Here is a 21,188-nt window from a genome sequence, read left to right as displayed (position 1 = left end):
GATATTACTTAACAGGCGCAATGGTGGCAGAATGTAGGACTAACTAGGCAAACTGCCCACAGGTCATTCAGCAAGCAATTAGGTTACATGTTAAAAAAAAAAGATAGACCACAAATAAGGGTTTAAAGACAGTCGGTGGAGTGTCACACCACACAAACACTGACTACTTCACTCTGTGGCTAGTTCTGCATCTGAATATACTTAGGGGGCCTGACTTGCCACCCTGTTATAACAGGTTAATGCCATTGTAACTACACTGATTTCCATAGAGTTACACCCAGGCCCCAGGGTGTTCTGTACACATCTGCCACTGCCTGCTGAGGAAGGGTAGGGCCAGTTCAAACAGAGCTGCCCAGCTGCCAGGGCTCCTAGGTTGTAGGGATCCCATTCCACTTTGCCCAGAAAGCCTTAGTGTGATGTTTACTGCTCCTGCTTTATGAGCTGCTTTCTGCTGACTGAGTTCTAATAAGCTAATTCATCTCTGTTGTAAACCCATTGCCACACCAGGGGGGAATTTGGCCCATTTTTGGGATTATTTGGGGGAAGTTCTGTGGCCTGTGATATACAAGAGGTCAGACTAATGATCACAATGGCCCCTTCTGGCCTTGGAATCTATGAAACTTATACAACCCCTAGGGAAACAAGTTGTCTCCCCCTTTGTCCTGACCTTAGCTGGGGTTCACATTGTAGGATTATTCCTACTAAACCTCCTCCTGTTTAAAAGAAACTTCCATCTGCTGACACCCATCACACACACACCACTTCTGGACATATTCCCAACTCTCCTCCAGCCCCCTGTTGCCATGGAACGGGTGTTTGGAGCAGGTGAAATGAGGGAGAAAGGCTACTTATTGACATGTGCGCCTTGCAACTGGCATGTATGTGAATGAAATCATACAGAGCCCCAGATTGGCTTGAATGGGCCCTGGGAGAGGCTCTTAAAGGGATGGTGTCTTCAGAGTGCTCCTACTGTGATTCAGTCATGATAGTCTCCTCTTAATCTCTAGTGAATATTTGCCCAATGCCCAAAGCCCATGTCCTAAATTTAGTGTGTGATTGACAGCCTCTGCTAAAGACAGACTCAAGATTAAGATAGCAGAAGACTTCAAAGGTTGAGGTTGAGATATATTGGCAGGGTCAAACAGGTTTACCACATATACCCACTCTCAGTCCTTTTCATGTGCACCAGAATTATCTCTAGCTGTAAAACGACATATGCATAACATACAATGTAACACTTTGCTGATGACCTGATGGACTATGCAAAACAACCTCCCAATGAAAAAAAAGTTTTCAGAGGGGTCTGGAATTTCTGTTACAATCTTTCAAAGAGTTCTTAGATTAATTATCTGATTATAGGGATCTTCATCTCTTCATCTTGCTTCTCTGTTAGAGGCATTAGTTACACAGACAAGAACAGGCATTTGATTCTGAACTGCATCACACTTGATTTGGAAACACAAATGACAACTCCTTTGATCCTTCTGAGCTAATTAAGCCTAGACTGTACTGGGAAAGTAAAGTAATTTCGGGGGAAATTATATCATTTCCTAGCATCCCAAGAAAGATGTCCTCCAAACTCACCCCTTCAGGCAAGAAAGAAACAGCCTCCCTTTCTAATGTGCAGTTGCTTTTAATAAAAATGATGGGTAAGTCCCAAAAGCTTTAAAGGTTTGGTCCAAGTAAGTGCCTAAAGAGCTAGATAGGTGTCTTGAGGCACAGCCCTGAGTAAGGGGGGCTGGAAAAGCTGCATTATCCCGTCTATACCTCCCAGTCACAAAGTCTCTCCTTGCTTTCCCATTGCTCTGCAAGACAGGGTTGCTTCTCGCCTATTCCAGTGGCAAATTACGAAAACTCTGTACGATCTCAGCATGGGGTCGATGTGAAGGGGGAGACACAGACAAGCTCCTGCCCATTCCCCGCACCTGCTCATCAGACCCAAGATCCAGGTAGTTGGCTCCTGGAAATGGGGGTTGGTTTCATATCCCCCTTGCTCATCTGTTTGAGTGTGCAGTCCAGGGCACAATCTTGTTAAAAACAGGTGAAAATTAGAGCACTGGAGCTCATTGGAATTGTTTTTTCAGCTATAAATGACTTTTCCATCCAGTCAGGGGCAGGGGTTCCAAGGGCAGTCAGGGGACAGAGAGAAGGGATGGTTGGATGGGGTAGGGGTTCCGGGGGGCCATCAGGAATGAGAGGAGAGGTTGGATGGGGTGGCGAGGGGCAGTCAGGGGACAGGGAAGAGGGGTGGATAGGGCAGGGGTCCTGGGAGGGGGCGTCAAGGAACGTGGGGGGATGGATGGGGCAGGAGTCCCGGGCGGCGGGCCACAACCCCTTCGTGGGGTGAGGAGGGAACCGGTTGTTAAGATTTTGGCAGCTCATCACTGCCCATAAATATAACAGGCAGTTGTGACATGTTCAGGTGTGAGAAATAAAGCCATGGGAGACAAAGTGAGAAACATGATAAGTATGAGTGATGGGGTGAAATCCCAGTCCTCTTTTACATCAATGGAAAAACACTGACATCAAAGGGGACCAAGATTTCAACCTACATTTCTGTTTTATCGAATTTTCTTCTGGAACTGTCTGCCCAAAAACTTTGGCATTGTCAGGAAAGCAGATTACAGCTCAGTTTACTCCAACCTTGTTTCTAAGAGGGTTCCAACTGGTAGTTAAGACTGTATCTTAAATTGTGCTAAAGCCTTGGTGTGACCACCCTGGGTATTGCACTACACTGCACCAGCTTCGCTACAGTTACAAGTGCATCACATGACACTTGGGTGTGCCCAGTTAAGGAGCATGGGAAGGTCATGTGCATCATACAGGTGGGAACCGTATTATTATAACAGGGACAGGGAACAACCAGGATATAACGGGGACTCCTGCTTTTGGGCCCTTAAACTGGAATTTTATCCTGTGCCTCAGTTAAGTTCCACCTAAACCTGAGTTGGAAGGATAGAAGAGGTACACAGGTGTTTGTTATATTCATGCATACAAACAGAGTTAGATAAAAACAAACACTCTTGCTGGAAGATTGCAACATAACACTACTTTATTCCTTCGAATTCAGAACGATAATACACAGGAACCCAAAAACAGAGAGAGACACGGCAGGCTGCTTCCTAAAATAGAAAAGCACAACTCACACCACCTTACACTAGGCTCGGTCTCCTACAGAGCTCTTCCACTAGCCTGCAAGAAGGACCAGGAAACCCCTTAGAATTTGGAGTGACAGCTTATAATTCTTACAGTTTTCAATACCCCGCAGCCTGTGCTGGCCCTCTGCAAAGGGGTGAATTTCCTCCTGAGTGAGTAAGCGTTAACATAGAGATAAAGCAGCTAACCTGAGCTCTCTCATTCCAATTTAGATGTCCAATTTTGCAGGCTCACTGAAAATAGTCATACTCCCAAAGCTCTTAATAGAGGATAGTTTCATACAAGCAGATCATCAGTTTAATCTGTCCTTGAGAATATTGTCTGAAGATGATAATCTGCCCTATGCAGCAATGCAGATTGGTTAAGCAGACGGTCTCTTCTGTGAGACATGTAAAAATGGGATTTGAAAATTGACTTAAAGGGACTAGCGGGACATAATTTGTCTTCCGTATTGGGGAGCACTAGAAGGTAATTAATAACCACGTACATTTAACCATTACATTTCCTTTGTCTTAGTAGCTTGTGGGTAAGGAAAAAGTATTTCTTAGCATGAGGAACCATCAGAACAATATATTTAAAACAACCTCAGGCGCTGAAGATGTTTTTGTTAGCAAGTAGTAGTAATTCTTTCTTCCTCGTGTGTCTGTTCCGTTCCATGTGTGATAAAGTAGCTCAAGCACCCTGCAAGACATAGTGCTGCTCTCTCCTTAGTCTTTTAACAGAGAATGAAGTCCAGTCAATTTAAATACTGCAGATTATTTTTTAAATTATTATTAGGGTAGTCAGGAATCACATCCACTCCAGTGCTTTCTCCTTTGCCATGGCAGAGGCAGTTAATTAAAGGGCACTGATGAGAAGACAAACAATACCTTTTCACCCAGGCTATCGGTCCTCTGCTGCCCGCTATAATCAGATCAAAATCATGCTGCACGAACAGTTAGGCTTGAAGGCCTGCCTGACTTTGCACTGCAGTGGTTGCAGCCCCAAGGGGTGGAGGGTGAACTGCATTGACCTCTTAGTGCTAAGCCATGTTCTCTGACATCACTGTTAGGATCTAGTTCAAAGGAGTGTCAAAGGAAGAGAGAGAGAGAGAGAGAGAGAACGGACACAGAACCTGGGAGAAAATAAAACATACAAATCCGAGTAAGAGAGAATTTGGCAAGAACAGAAGGCAGCCCTAGTTATAGACCCTAAACAGAATATAATGGATTTTCAAAGAGACAGGCTGAGGAGATGATATTTGAATCTGGAGGCTCAGTCAGGGCCAGGATCTGGGTTCGAGGCAGAATCAGAGCTAGGGTTCAGATCTGAGGCCCAGTCCGGGCTCGGACGTATACAGCAGGTGCACTGGGATGTACTGTAACTCAGGAAAGCACAGTGCCACTCAGTGATCTGGAGCACAGGGGAAATACGCATGCTGTACCACCCCATTGGCAGTGCGTAGCATGTGCATTCCCCTCCACAACTGGCTAGCTCCATCAGGGGAAGTGGAACCACTAACCTATTTCCTCCCCATCACTCCCTTCTTTCTGGGGTAGCTAGTGCAACACGAGGGCTTTCACAGAGCAGTCCTGGTCTCTGGAGAGCAAAGACACTGCAACTGTGGCTGGCATTGCGGGGTAAGCCCTGTGGGGTAAAGTAGAGGGGAGGGTCAACGGTGGGGAAAGTGGAGAGACTCTTTGCAGCATGTCCCCAGTCCCACAGCCTACCCCTATTTGCATGCTCACACAAATCCAATGCAATCTGGGTTTGGGTTTCTTTTGATTTGCCTTCTGCTTTAGGGTATACATTTTCAAGCTTTTCTCTATAACCATGAGGGCTAGAAAGTTACATATTTTAAAATAAAAGTTGAGATTTTTCTTATATTCATATGACTCCAGCTCCCGGAGCTTTAAGAAAAACTCCAAATATTGTGAGACGTGATGCAAATCACAAGAGTTGGCAACCCTACGCTGGGCCCAGAGAATTAGGCAAAGGGTACATTTTAAAAAGAACCTAATTCAATGAAACACATCACATGTTTTTGGTTTAGAAATCATGCTGGAGTATCCACTTCCAGCCCTGGTTAAAACCAGGAAAGGCAGTGCAAAAGGGCACACATTAGACTTTCCATTCCACGGGAAATTCTGATATTTTGAAATAATTTCCAAATCAGAACACAAAAAGCTGAAAAATTCAAAATTTCCCACCAAAACAAATTCTACAAAATTTCAATTCAGAATAATCACAATGTTTCATTTCACTAAGGTACAATCATTTAGCTTCAATAAAGTAAAACAATTTTATTTAGATGTTATATTATAATAAAATAAATCTAATACTGAATATTTTATTTTAAAACTAATATTTTAATATAAAGTTGAAAGAAAGTGAATTGAAATGCTAGTCAGCATAAAGCATTTTCACCATATTGAAACAAAATTATTCATCTTGATTTTTTCCCATTGAAAATTTCATTGAAATCAACATGTTCCTACAAAACATTTCAATTTTGACAAAACTGCATTTCTGATTAAAAACTGTTCTGTCAGAAAAATTTTGACCAACTGCAGTGTATACATTTGAAGAGAGAACACATAAAATTGATCTGAACTTTCTCAAATCACAAAAAAGATCCAAGTTCTCTTAGTGTTGATCAAAAGTTTGGGTTAGTTCCTACAACCAATCCAGCAAAATCTCTAGTTTGACATATCCTTCTGTAACATCATTTCTCCTCATATACTTGGATTGTGGGCTTTTTCTGTAGGTTTTTTATGTGTAGGATGCGTAGCATAATGTGGCCCCAAACCCTGATCAGGGCTTCTAGAGCCTACTCCAATATAAACAATCACTTTAAATATGCTATAATCACCCAGGGATGCACTGCTTGTCATGTGTTGCTTTGCTTAATACAGCTGTTACCCAGCCAACTGGAGAATGCACAACTTGAAATGTTAACAAACCTACATCCTTGAAGTACATCCTGTATAAAACAGGACTCCTGAAACACATCAAAGATTTCAGTTTCAAGTGTGCAGACAGCTTCAAAGTTGGAGAACACAGAAGTTAGAAACCAGACATTATTTCCTTATAATTCAACCAGTGACAATTCACTTAAAAATAAGTCTGATCTCAAGGGAGTCACAACCACAGAACCCAGAAGATTAACAAAAATAAGGAGAAAATACCTTCCTTGCAGTGTCATACATTTCTTTCCTAACAGTAAGTAGTGATGGGTCAAAAGATCCAGAAGCTTGGCTCTATATACCTAGAAGTTCAGATGCTTCTGAGGTTGAGCTGAACCTCCCTTCTGGGGAAATTGGAATGGAAATCTATTAGTAACGGGGAGTGCAGCAAGATTTTACATATTTTCTCATATTTTCAACCTTAGTCCTTCATTACCTATTGGCTGCATAGAGCCCTGCCACACAGACACGCCACTCACTAGTCCTAGTACCACTGACAATATTGTTGGCCAGATCACAGAGGAAGTCAGGAGCTGCAGAGAATCCCGCAAAAAGTGGCTCAGTCAGATGGTATTTTGCCATGAATAAAGCCTGAAGAGAGATTAAAGCCATTAACAGATACAAAGTAAGCGTATAACATAAGGCATAAAGTTTTCTGCTTGATATTTCCCCCATCATATCGTGTTGTCAAAGGAGCTACGAATTGTTGATTGTGTTTACACAATATCCAGGCTGTGACTGGCTTTTTAATTACTATTTACTTTGAATTACACATTGTCTAGTGCAGGTGTTACAACTAGGTAAAACCAGTTGCGATAACTTACAAATCAGTTAACCTCCATGCTTCAGTCAACAGGAATCTTTAATTAAGGCTTTAGGCTACACAGCTTCTGATAAACACACACATATCCAGCAGCAACTTCAAGTATTTGGATTGAAAAATAGTCCTTATGATTTGAAACTAGGTATCATCTCCCCCTCTTTATGTTGTCTTCCTAAGCATTTTATGTGTGTCTGGCAATGTCTTAATGTGGAATGACAAAAAATATGCTTATACAGCTTTATTGCTCAGCAGGAGATACAAGAGATGCTATTGTCACATTGTCTGGAGTGGCTTATAACTGTGAGTGCCTACCTCAGGGCAGACTGTCAGAAACAGGGCAGATACCCCAAACTGGTGGTGTGTTCTATAATTAGATTTCACCAAGCCAATTACAAAAGTGAACTCCTGGATCCTATCCCAGTCCTATCATGGAGTCATAGACAGTCCCCTTAGACTCTCCAGCCTATCTTGCCACCCAGACAAACTGAACTTTTTGATAAAAGGTTACTTAAAACTAAAATCACACCACATCAGGTTTCTCCCAGCCTCAAGAGACCAGTAACTTACCCCAAGTCAAAGATACTCCAGATCTTTCACCAAAGACAATGCTGGCAGGTAGATCTATAGTAAATTAACTAAAGATTTATTAGCTAAGAAAAAAGAATGGGAGTTATTGAGAGGTTAAAGCAGGTAAAATATATGCACAGGTGAATCACAGTTTGTAACTCTAAATGGTGACAGCGATGTAATAAAATCCTGGTTTCCCAAAAGTTTTTCAGAGTACCCAAATCAAAGGTACTCCAGATCTTTCACCAAAGACAATGCTGGCAGGCAGATCTATTTCTGCTGAATTTACAGTACTTACTAGCCGGCAATTTTTAATGATCCAGTGCTAATTATGTATGTAACATATCATAACTGTCCTATTTAATCCAGCTCTTCAGATTTCAGGAGATACTGCTTGAATATTAACTAAAGGGCATTGATTATTAGGCAACATATTTGTGGAGGAAAAACAGCTAAACAGTTGCTACATATCCAGGAGTGAGGTGACAAATGTTATTAAATGTGTTAATAAACTGTTGGCATTTTGAGTAACATAGTAACTACTTATTAAATATGGCTGGCATGTGAAGTTGAGTCTACTAAGACACTTAGTTCAAATTATCATTGAATATTTAGATACAGTTGTGACCTTTCTTTAATAGCAAAGCATTACCCTAATAAAACCACCTATTTCTATAATCCACTGATAAAATATAAACCAACCCATTTTCTAATTTAACTGACAGAAACATGGATTACATCTAAATGGGAGACAGTGTGGTCCAGTGAATTGAGCACTGGCTTGGGAATCAGGTGAGCTGGTTTCTATTACCAGTTCTGCCACTGACCTGCTGTTTGGCCTTGGACAAGTAGCTCTGGGACAGATTTACAAAGGTATTTAGGTGCCTAAAGATGCAGATAGGTACCTAGTGAACAGTTTAGGTGCCTAACCCCCACTGAAATAATGAAGCAACTGCTTTGCTTAGGAACTTCTGAAAATCCCATTAGGTTTCTATGTACATTTTTAGGTGACAAATACCTTTGTAAACCTGGCCCTTCATCTCTCCTTGCTTCAGTTTCCTCACCTGTAAAATGGGAATAACGATACTTTCTTTGCAAAGTGCTTTGAGATCTATAGGTGAAAACCAGCCTATAAAAGCCAGGTATTATTGCATGCTGGAAAGATGGTGTTCTATCAAAACTCTAGCTTGTGTCACAGCTTTTAAAGCTCAAATCATCTTGTGGACAAAAAGAAAGTGACTGTAAGGAAATATGTGTATAAGCATGTAGCAAATCTGAATGGTTTTCTAACTGTGATAGTTCTGGTCTGGGCCAAAGACTAAATGGATAATATTAAAATGCAACAAATATCACTTCATTAAGAGTCATCCAGCACTAAGTATTCTATTTTAGAGAGCCAGGCATGAGACCCATTGTTTTGGAAGGTTCTTAAAGGATTAAGGTCTGATCCAAAGCCCATTAAAATAAATGGGAATCTTTCCATTGACCCAGCAGGCTTTGCATCACTTAATGCTGCACTTCTCACTATACCCAGAAATAGTGTCAACTCTTGTGTCACTACCAGGTCATTGCTAATAAAGCTTCAGCCACAAGTGCATTTCCGTGCTTCTTGCTCTTATCTGTATCATAACACAATTAATATAGTTAAGGATCCAGTATATAAGGGAGGAGGCCATTTACAGTGGTCACCATTAGAAAGTCAAGATTTACTCACATAAAGTAATATCTGAGACATCAGTTTCCTCCAGTAATAAATGTGGACTATTTAACTATAGGACGTATGCCTTTGTTTTATGTGTACTGCACTTTAAAATCTCGAATGACTGCTGTTTTCAGATAGGCAGTCATTTTGCATCCACTTCACTGTATATCGTCACCTTCTTGTAGACTTTACTCTTGTTCTTTCTTGTTTGGTTGTTCTCTGAAGTAAAAATAAATGGCCCTATAATTGAAACCACCCATTTGTTCTTTGTGTACAGAAAACATAATACAGCAGGAAATAACTGTCATATCAGATTCCACTGTATGGTAACTGTGGTTAAATGATGGCTTTTTAATGCTGACCTCCTTATAAAGGTTTGGCAAAGCCACAAAATGTGCAACCCCCTCCCCCTTTTTTTTTTGGAGTCCAACCAAAATGGAAGTTTTCCCAAGCCGATCAGTCCATTCAGAGACAGGGTATGCAGAAAGCATTTAGCACTGCAGAAAGATTATGACAATCTATTTATAATGATACTGAATGCTAGGCTGAAAGGAAAATTGCAGCTGTTGTGTATGGATTATAAATGACTGATTGTTTCTAACAAAATTTATTGACGCATCAGAAGGAAGTACAAGCACAGAAGTAGGACTGATTCTTTTCTCATTGTATACGTGCAATCCCTAGTTGAAAGAAATGGGGACTACAAAACTAAGTTCCATCTAATGTTTTCTCCCTTGATGTGCATATATAAACTTCATTTTAACAGGAGTCACTGTGTGTGAGAAAGTTCCCATTAAAATCTATGGACAGTCACCAGTTGGATCAGGCCCTACGTGAGCATCAAGGGGAGAATCATCTCCTAAATACTGGCTAACAACCTACTTCCTTCTATTCCCGCAGTAGTTTCAGTTGACTACAGTGCCTTTCTTCACTTGCTCGCAAACACTGGCATTCAGTGTTGCTGTGGCCTGCTCAATAAAATTGCCATAGAGGGAGCTGCTTTTCCATGGTAGGTTAAATGATTCCTATGTACTGTGTATAGCATATTACACAAGCACAAAAGTTAAAAGAACATTAAAGTTGCAGAGTCAAGCACATGCAAGTTAGCAAATGGCAGAATTACCAGACCTGCAAGACCTTTAGCCCCATTGTGCATTATGATACCATTTTTAATTATATGATCATATACTATTTCTCCACAGTCAGTGCCTTGGATAGATGGTACCCACTGAATGAGCAGCTATTCAATGTCTTTATATAGCCTCACTGTTCAGAGTGAGGCCCCAGGCCTTTTTTACTGCACATTATTCAAAGGCCGCTCTAAAGGCTGAATTATTTATTTGCTCATGGGCTTTTCTATGGTGCTCCTCACTATATTATCCAAAATAATTCACAAACATTAATGTATCTTCACAATTCCTGTGAGGTGAGGTGGTATTATCCATGTTTTACAGAAGGGGAACTGAGGCACTGAGAGATTAAGGTAAAAAGTGTTCACTAGTTCTGAGGGCCTGATTTGAAAGGGACTTGATTTTTCAGAGTATTTAGCATTAGATAGCATTTCATATGCTCAAAACTCTGATCTGATTGATTTCACTGGCAGCTGTGACTGCTCACCATTTCTGCAAATCAGACCTTAGGGGCTCAAATCAGGCACCCAGAACATAAAGAATGCACAATTAGTGACTAGAGCTGAGTGAAAAGACATAAAAAGATCATTAAGATTGCAAAATCAAGCACTAAAAATTTAGGAAATGCCAAGATTAAGGTGGCCTGTGCAATCTCAATTTGGCTCCCTTTTGCATATGCGTTATGATACAGTCTTTAATTACATGATTTTTTCCATGGGACCCCTGCCTCATTCAGTGTGCAGGCCTATTTGGTCCACAGGTATGCGATGGATCCATCTAGTAAACCAAAGGGGCATCCCCTCTTCAGAGGGGAAGATCCAGAAAAACCACAGGGATCAACTGATTCCAGGGGACAAAAAATGAAAAAACAGGGATGAGAATGAAGGTCGAAGAGCTAAAACAAGCGATTCCTAAGGAGACAATGAGCAGAGAACCCTGGACAGCACCCTCTGCTCCACAATGGAGTCAGAGGAACCAGTGGACACTGCCCAGAGGAATTCTGCCCAAATATGTGAAACAACAAGGGACCAGAAATAGGCCCCACAGTTGCAGATACCTCCTATTGAGCTTCCTCCTCCTGGTTTGGTGGATGACCATCTTGGCCAATGCCAGTAGGAGGTTCACGAGTAGGTCTCGTGACTTTGTGAGGCCATAGTTAGGGTGTGCAAGGATGAACCAGTGAGAGGAGAAGTGCAGCCACAACCTCAGTCAGAGGTTCTGGAGAAGCCAGAAGAGAGGTTGCAGGCTGACACACTCTGTATAGATGTATGCAAGGGTCTCCATCTCACCACAGAAGGGTCAAGTGTCAGGGGATTCCGTGAACCATGCCAAATACATGCCAGTCCTCATGGCTCCATGGAATAACTGCTAACTAATATTTTCGATGGGCTGGGGAATCAAAGTAGAGTACAGACTGGCCCTCTGGAGCTTCCCGCCCTTGGCAAGTGGCAGCAAGTCCCACCACTTGGTGTCAGGGCAGGACACAAGGGAGAGGAATCAGATGGTATGGAGCACTTCTGTGTACAGATGTGCTTGGGGTGTAATTTGGAGATGGACTGGCCAGCTGGTGTTCAGCCTACTCAAGCTGTGTGTTGGGAGTGGGTGGTGTGGCTTGTGGAGTAGGGGTCCAAAGATGAGCTCTGGAAGGCCAGGGGTGAGGTGTAGGCAGGCGTGCCCTCCTGCAGGACCCACTTGAGATTTGGATGGTGTGTAGTGAACGAGGCGGGAGCTTACAGGAAGAGAAAGGAAGAACAGATTCATCAACTAGAGAGGAGAAAAATGTTCTAACTGCAAACTGCTTCAGTCCCTGTCCACAGGACTCACTTAAGTCCAAAACAAAAGCAAATAAACACAAAATATTGTCTACTAACCACCCAAGCCTCTCCTAGCTTCTGCCAGCCAGAAGATGAATGAACACGCCCTTCCCCTTTAGTACCCCTTCCTGGCTACTATAACGAGACCCACACTAGGGCTTCCCTAACCCTGGGTCTCCTGTCTATTGCCCCAACCTGAGAGTCAGGAAGCCTTGTGTCTGGCTTCCTGTAGGTTACATGCTTGCTCCTAGTTATGTGCCCTGTGAGACAGACTGAGGCTATGTCTGTATCAAATGGTGAACTCCATGTTGTTTGGCAACCCCATTTTCTCTGAGAAGCAGGCACAGAGCAATTTAGGGCCATCAACTCTGATTGTCTCTTAGGCTTGGTCTACACTTACCCCCCAAGTCGAAGTAAGGTACGCAAATTCAGCTACGTGAATAACGTAGCTGAATTCGACATACCTTACTTCGAACTTACCGCGGTTCAGACGCGGTCCACACGCGGCGGTCAGGCTCCCCGTCGACTCCGCGGTACTCCTCTCGTATAGCTGGAGTACCGCAGTCGACAGCGAGCACTTCCTGGTTCGATTTATCGCGTCCAGACCAGACGCGATAAATCGAACTCGGAACTTCGATCCCCAGCCGCCGAACTAGCGGCTGGGTGTAGACAAACCCTCAGTTACCAAACTTCTCTATCCAGAAACCTGGCTGGGGGCAGGGCTGGAGTTTCTCAACCTGGACACATGGCCCAAAGGGCTCAGAGACTAAGTTTAAGGGGGAATGCGGTCTGTGAAAGTGAGCTGCCCACCACCATATGAAAGAAGACCAGGCTAAGTAGCTATCTAGCCTGGACACTCACCAAACCCATGACTCACAGGAGGGGTGAGATCAGACAGAAGGGGATGCATTAAGAATTGTGTTGTTTTCCAAAGAGCTGTAGCTCTAGTGCTGTTTAGGAGTAAAGTGCCCGTGGTTAATAAGTTCCTTTCCTGTATTCCTTGCTTGCCTGCCATGTTATCCCTGAAGGGGTTAATAGAGAAGCTCAGAGCACCTATAGTCAGATGGACTCTGAGGGAGCATGTATACGTAACTGGGGACTCAGAAGGGCTGGGGCACTGATTTTGGCAGCCAGACTGCTGGGTCTCACTGCCCAAGCAGGGTGCCAGTCATAAGGTCTGCACCTGGGAGTGTGCCTGAGACACCCTAAGCTAGGAACTGTGACCAGTCACTACCCAGACCCAGAAGACTTAGAAGCATGTGGGATCCAGCAGTTGGCTCCACTCACAAAAGACTGGTGTCCATCCAGAGAGGGGAATGGGGCCAGGTTGCTATACCCTTTATCTACATCTCCCAATTTTAAAGGGCCCAAGGGCCGTAGCAGGCACCCTGATACATGTCCAGGCACTCCAAGGCCCAGTGCCCTCTGACAGGCCTTGCCTATCCTGAGAAAACACATTGAATCAGAAAGTGTTAACTAACACACTTGTCTACATGATGTTAAACATTATTTTGCCTTTAGTAGGGAAAGGACAGTCATGTTTAAATCCACATTAGCTAGTTGTGATTAACTCTAGTGGGGGACAGACCTATATTTATGTCCATTCTTTCCTAACTGGGGCCTCATTCTCCATATGTCTGTATCTTGTGTAGTCATTTGTAGCTCTGCAAAATCAGAGCAGAGTAGATGTAAAACACTCAAATCAGAATAGTGGCATTGTACACCCACGCTGCATGGGTGTGAATAAGTACACATGGTACAAGACAGGGGAGAGTCAGGTCCCCAGATTAAATCTTTCCAGACTGCCGCAAAGCAACATCATCAACAGAAATTGTTTCATTCTTAATTCTCTTGGTTATACGAACTTCAGAAACTATACACTGAAAAAAGACCAAAAACCTATGTAATACCCCTCACCTGCTTTGCAGCTCCAGTCAGCACAGGACCATTTCTGAGCTCAGTTATGAAATAGGTCTGATGCACACTGATAACATTTTACAGTTTGTGGTTAGACTGTCAAGCTGTTCTCATCTAGCACAGTACATTTTCTGCATGAACCATTTCCTCAATACTTCTGCTTCAATTTAGGAAAAACCCCGATTTTTACTGCAGGGGAAGTACTGTTCCAAAACATTTACATATAGCATTCATAACATTTCACTAGGGGCTCGGTAGTGGCTTTGGCACAAGACTTGAGTGAAGGGCAGCACATACTTATACTGCTCCAGGAGCAAACCAGGAACCAGATAACAAGTCACAGTGTGGTTCCTCATACCTCCCCCTGCTCTGGGGTGGGAAATAATCTGCACAAACCCTACATCCAGCAAAGCTTACTTGGTCCTCCATAATAGCTTGTCTGGGCTGGCTGGCACAGAGATGTGTGGTGCTAAGGTTCCACCAATTCTTTACCCATGGCTCCCTGCCCACCAGCACAGGTGGGTGAGTAGTGGTCCCATGGAAGTTGCTCTCCTCCCGCACACACACCCAACTGCTATCCACTACATGGGCACACAGTGCATGGGACTAAGGTGCATGGGCACATAGGGCAAGTTAAAATCTTGGTGTAGAGTGCTATAGTAATAATATTCTGCACTTATACCGGAACTTGCATCTGAGAATTCATAAAACTGGAGGGCTGGAAAGGACCTAAAGAGGTCATCTGGTCCATCCCTCCACACTGAGACATGGCCAAGAATATCAAAGCACTTTAAAAATATTTACACATCGCACAACTCCTGTGAGATGGGGATAATGACAGCCTGTCTTACAGCTGGGAAAATTCAGAAAAACAGATCTTGACGGGTACGTCCACACTGCGATAAAAGACCTGGGGCACAGCTGCAGCTGGCCCAGGCCAGCTGACTCCAGCTCACAGGGCTCATGGTGGAGGGCTATAAAATTACTGTGTAGACGTTCAGGCTTGGGCTGGAGCCCAGGCTCTGGGACCCTCCCCTCCTTATGGGGGTCTCAGAGCCTGTGCTTTAGCCCAAGCCCAAACATTTACACTACAATTTTATAACCCCACGGCCCGAGCCCTGCAAGCCCAAGTCAGCTGGCCTGGGCCAGCTGCAGTCTTTTACTGACATACCCTAAGTGTAGACATACCCTAAGTGACTTGCCCAAAGACACTCTGTAAACTTGAGGCAGCACAGGGAATAGGATCCAGGAGTCATAGAAAATCTGGTGTGGCTTTTTGTTTTGTTTTTAGAAAGATCCTATGTATCTTTCAAAAACTTTGTTTAAAAAAAAAAACATTCTAAAAATTTTCAAAAACAAAAACATTTTTGTGATACCCCCTGCAAACCTCAATTCAGCTCCACAACTGGGCACATCTTTACAATCTGTATGGTACTCCACTGCATCCCATCATCCACCAATGCTCATCAGATGTTGCCAGGAGATGGCAACAAACATACGAATGGGCCAAATAAACAGTGTGGTGATAACAAGAACCCATATCGATCATTTAGTACTCTTCCCATCTCAACAATGGACCAAAACAGTGTAAAAGGTTATTAACCATATTTATACCCACTGTACTGTGCCTTTACTCTTTTAGAGTGGTGTAAAGAGGCCTAAATGCAAATGAAAACCAACAGGCTTACAGGAACTAAATAAAATATTTGTAACAAGTAAGGACCCTCTGGCAACCACAATTCAACACCACAAGCTAAAATAATACTACAGTCCCTTCACCACACACACTGATCAGTTGAGATAGGAGATCATTCACGGAAGCCATTAAGCAATTACTCAGTGACCAGAAGCTCTCAAATACACTACTGCTCTAAGCACGGGTGATATGATGAAAGTTGGTTTTGGTTGCTGTGACATAGCCCTTCAATGGTCTACACACCTCACACAATCATGAATGTTTTCTGAAGATGCTCCCCACCCCCCTCTTCCTACAGCAGTTTTCAACCCGTGGCCCACATGCGGCCCAGTTAGCACACAGCTGCTCAGTTTAATTAGCTCAGCTGTGTGCTAAAGGCCGGCTCGCACGGCAGGGTCCTGGTTCCTGGGATCGGTGGGGGTCAGGGTGGGGGGTGCCGGCTGGCACCGCATGGCGGAGGTCCGGGGTCGAGGCTCCTGGCCAGCCCAATGGGGTCCAGGTGTCCAGGGTGTTGCCCAGCCCCACAGGGTCCAGGGCTGCTGCCCACAATGATAAATAAGTTGAGAACCACTGAGCTAGTCCAACTGGGAGAAAAGGGCTTTTGCCCACCTCTTCACACTGAGCGACTCATTTGCCCTAGGAAATCCTTCTGTGTACTCCATGCTTTTCAGGTCACCAGACTTTCTGGCCAAAAAGGCTGGTGAAGCCCTCAGTGTGTAATACTGCTGAGTGGTACAGCATGTACCATCTCACTGTCATGCAAGTGCTTCACCTGCACAATTTTCCCCAACTGCCCACTGAGAGAAAGGCAGACAATTAGGACCAATTGTCAGGTGCATCTGAAGAAGTGAGGTTCTTACCCACGAAAGCTTATGCTCCCAATACTTCTGTTAGTCTCAAAGGTGCCACAGGACCCTCTGTTGCTTAATTAGGACCAAGTTTTCCTTTGGCGTGAAGTGGTGCAGTTTAATTAGATTCAATGGAGCTCTGTCTCTTTACACCAGCAGAGAATTTGTCCCTTGGACTCAAATCCTTGAACCCAGCTACACTTTAAAGATTAAACTAGTGAAGGGTGCCACGAATAATGTTACTATTCTATTGCAGTGCATCAGGAGTTAAACCCAAGTCAAGAGGATTGACTTCATACTGGAGGCTAGGTCACTGTTGTACTAAGATGGAGGATGCCAGCACTAAGATGAAGGTGATATCATTTTAGAAAGCTGAACTTGGGAGCTGCATCATTTTTGGTAGCTGGATGCTGTCCATATATATCTATATCTACACACACACACCTCTGCAAGTCTAGCAGTTTTATTAGTCACATTTCAAGAATTTAGTTACAAGGACCATTGTAGAACAGAGACATGGAAAAACTGAGCTTTTGTGGTATTGCACATTAGACTAAGAACCCACTTCCCTTCCTGCTATTGCAAAGCAAGAAAGTGTAGGCTGTCAGTTTATCAGTCAGTGTATCAGTGAATTCACAACAAGTACATGGTTTCAATTTCAAAAATTTAGGGTTCATGGCCCAAATTCTTCTCTCATTCACATTGATGTAAATCTGAAGCAGCTACTACAGCTTCAGTGGAGTTACTCTGGATTTACACTGGTGGAAAGGAGAGTGAATAGCGCCATGTCTTTTTTTTATTCAAAAAGAAGCAAGAATTTTTTCTCCAGAAAAATTCTCATTGATTTTAGTGGAACAACGATTTAGCCCTAAACCAGATGGGCAACCTTGGGTTTCTGGGGGAAATGCCACCATGGATGGAATCTGACGATGGGTTCTGAGCTTAGTCTTCAGCTGTCTAGGCTGAGAGGGCTTGGATCTCTGAAGAGGCAGCAGTCTAAATGCATAAAGGAGGACCATTCAGAGACAAATGAACCCTTCTGGCAGGGACTCCAAACACCAGGGCTGCCCAGAGGGGGGAGCAAGTGGGGCAATTTGCCCCAGGCCCCGCAGGGGCCCCCACGAGAATATAGTATTCTATAGTATTGCAACTTTTTTTTATGGAAGGGGCCCCTGAAATTGCTTTGCCCCAGGCCCCCTGAATCCTCTGGGCAGCCCTGCCAAACACTATTGATGGGTTCCATAGAAAGTGTTCCAACAGGAAGGTTGAAGTGATCCTGTCTTGCTTGGCTTGGTCATTTCAATAGCTAACCTTTTGCTAACAAGAGGGCATATTTTTCCACCACATTAATAACTATCTGTAGAAGTGCTACCTCTCGAAATGGAGTTTTCATGTGATGAGTAAAAAGACCTAGCATTACAGTGTTCAGACATACCCACCTCTCACTACTATACATTTCCTCCTTATTCAGATGTGTCAAAGACAAATTTGGTACTCTTCAGTGCTTTCCCCACGCATGCTAATCTCATTGATCTGTGGTCACCCTTATCTTTCTGCCTAGTTGTATGGCTGGAATTTCTGTCGTGAGCAGCTTCCCTTTTAGGGCTGGTCTATACTTAGCCGCTAGTTCGGCGGCTGGGGATCGAACTTCCGGGTTCGATTTATCGCGTCTGGTCTGGACGCGATAAATCGAACCAGGAAGTGCTCGCCGTCGACTGCGGTACTCCATCTCAACGAGAGGAGTACCGCGGAGTCGACAGGGGAGCCTGCCTGCCCCGTGTGGACCGCGTCTGAACCACGGTAAGTTCGAAGTAAGGTATGTCGACTTCAGCTACGTTATTCACGTAGCTGAAGTTGCGTACCTTACTTCGACTTGGGGGGTTAGTGTAGACCAGGCCTTAGCCTTTTGTGGATGGAATGATAGCCCAGCTAAAGGCGGCAGAGCATACTCTTTGCTTCCATAGGAGATATGACAGGAATAGGGATGATGGTAAGGCCACCAGCAATACTTCCTATGGAGAAAAAATATCAGCGAAGACAGACACCATCCTTCCCAGAAGATACGTCTCCCAGTGACTTCTAGCTTAAGGAGGAGTATATAAAAGTTTCTCAGGGTATCAATATCAATAAGTGGTAGACATTTGGAATAGAGAATTTACATATAAAGTAGGCTAGAAATATGGTATTGTAATAACACTTTGTACTTATATTGGATTTCCCACTTAAGGATCTCAAAGTGCTTTATATACAACAAATGAATGACCAGAATACACCCCTTTAAGGTGGGTGAGCATTATTATATCCATTTTACCAATGGAGAGTCTGACTCTCAGAGTGGTGAGGTAAGTTACACAGTCACACCAAATCAGTAGTAGTATTAAGAGTAGAACCCAGGAGTCATGGCTCTCAGTCCCCTACTGTGAGTACTAGACTGGTCCTTTCCTAGGATGCTAATAACAAGGTGTAGTAAGGCAGTGTGGTTCCCAGCCACCCCAGAGGTGGACGAGCCCCTCCGGACACCAAAGTGGGCAGAGCCAGTGGAGCTTGCGCCCGCCCCCCAGAGATCAGGGCGCAGGACAGGAAGTACAAAAGACCAACCCCAGAGCTCACTAGGGGCCTGGCCACCGGAGAAGCCAGACGCCTGTGGCCTAGCTCCTGGTTGGGAGACTCCTGCAGTTTGCAGCCGACCCGAGGACTGGCCAGACACCAACCAGACCCCGGAGAAGCTGGTAAACCTGCCTGTGGCAAGTTACCCAGAGGAGCTGCCAAGCCTACCGCCCGCCAGGTACCCAGAGGAGCCCATGGTGCTTGACTCCTTGGAAAACTCCATCCAGACGCAGGTACCTCTAGAGGCGGAGGTAGGAAGTAGCCCGGGGGCAGCCAACCCTAGTCTGGCTGCAGCACTGCCAGAGCCAATGTCAGTGTGTTGCGGTCAGGATCCCCACTGACACAGCAGCGGGTCTTCTGCCGCTGCAAGGACCCCGGGCTCGGATGCAGTGGAGTGGGTGGGCCTGCGTCCCCCCTGCCACCCAACGTGTGGTTGGCAGTCTTCCCTCTCCCAGGTCTTTCGGAGCCAGGGCCTGGGCCTCCTAAACTTATTTGTCTACTCAGCCCGTGCCTGAGGGCCTGAGCTACAGACTCTCTACTGCCCCACCCTTACCCAGGGCCTGGGCCTGCTGTTCTAAAACTGTTTGCTCAGCCCCTGCCTGAGGGCCTGAGCCACTGACTGTTTGCTGCCCTGCCCTGACCCAGGGCCTGGGCCTGAATTATTGAACTGTTTGCTCAGCCCTGCCTGAGGGCCTGAGCCGCTGACTGTTTGCTGCCCTGCCCTGACCCAGGGCCTGGGCCTGCATATTGAACTGTTTGCTCCGCCCTGCCTGAGGTGCTGACTGTTTGCCACCCAGCCAGGCTAATTCCCCGACTCATCGGACCTAAGTAGTGAGGCGGCCTGGTTCCCAGCTGCCCTGGAGGGGAACGAGCCCCGGTCGAACCCCCACACAAGGGTATACTCTTTTTGGTAAATTGAAAAGTTTAATTAATCTGTTTTCATGAAATACGACAATAACTGAAGAAACTACCCCACGATATAATACCATGATCAGCATTCATCCTACCTAAGTCATCTATAGTTTTCCAGTGCTAGGGAAAATGGAAAGTTCCAGCGTTCCCAAATGAGACTCTCAGTGATGTATCTGATATTCAGTAAGGCTGGGATATTCTATTACCAACCTTTTCCCAGGGGTTTCTTGCATAAGAATTCATAGTCACTTTCTAAAGACTAAAATTCGGGAAGGGTCTTTCTTCATCCATTTGTGGGCTACTTTAAAGTATCATTGTAGTGAGAGTTTGTTTCTAACAACAGGCAAGAATACCTGTGCCCCTCTGAAACACCACAAGTATTCAAATTAGCAAACTGTGAAGTCACAATAAGGGGAGGGGGAAGGTTCTTCATAAATAAACAGAAAGAGCTAGGGAATGAGAATGGAACAAACACACTTCAAATGTTTCTAGGTGATGTTTATGCCAATGGCCGTAAAGAGGCTCTTGTGTCCTAGCTGCTGATGGCTACAATGGAAAATCTGAATAAGAACACCATTCCATAGTTAATGTATACATTTGGTGGCATACTAGAGGGATGTCAGATTAATACCCACTACAGCTAAGCTTGCAAACATTTCAGTTATGACCCCTCATAACAAGGTCTCCTTGCCTAATCCCCAGGTCCTCAGCCAGCGCACCACTGGCTCAGCTTCACTCCTTCTGTGACCCTAGGATATGCATACAACCAGCATCCCGCATTAAAATCTCCCCTCTGGGGTCTGGTTTATTAATATTATTAAATAAAAGGGGTTCACCCCCTTCACTTCTATGTCCAAGCTCTCCAAGTCCTTTGTGGCCCCTTTCCAGGGTTTCACTGCATCTCAATAGCATGTCCTCCCAGCTTCCTTCCACAGGGAGTACCAGTGTCCCAACCTTAGATGCTGCTTTTCTCCAGGCAACTGTTCTTCTGTGTCAGGATTCAAGCAGCCAGCTCTTTCCCAATCCTTTGTCTCCCTGTGAGTGAGCAACAGACCCTGTCTTTTATTTCAG

Source organism: Terrapene carolina, unplaced genomic scaffold (assembly GCF_002925995.2).
Source record: "Terrapene carolina triunguis isolate 2854851 unplaced genomic scaffold, T_m_triunguis-2.0 Scaffold262, whole genome shotgun sequence".
Taxonomy (NCBI): domain Eukaryota; kingdom Metazoa; phylum Chordata; order Testudines; family Emydidae; genus Terrapene; species Terrapene triunguis.
The sequence above is the reverse complement of the archived record's forward strand: the minus strand, read 5'-3'. Positions refer to the sequence as shown.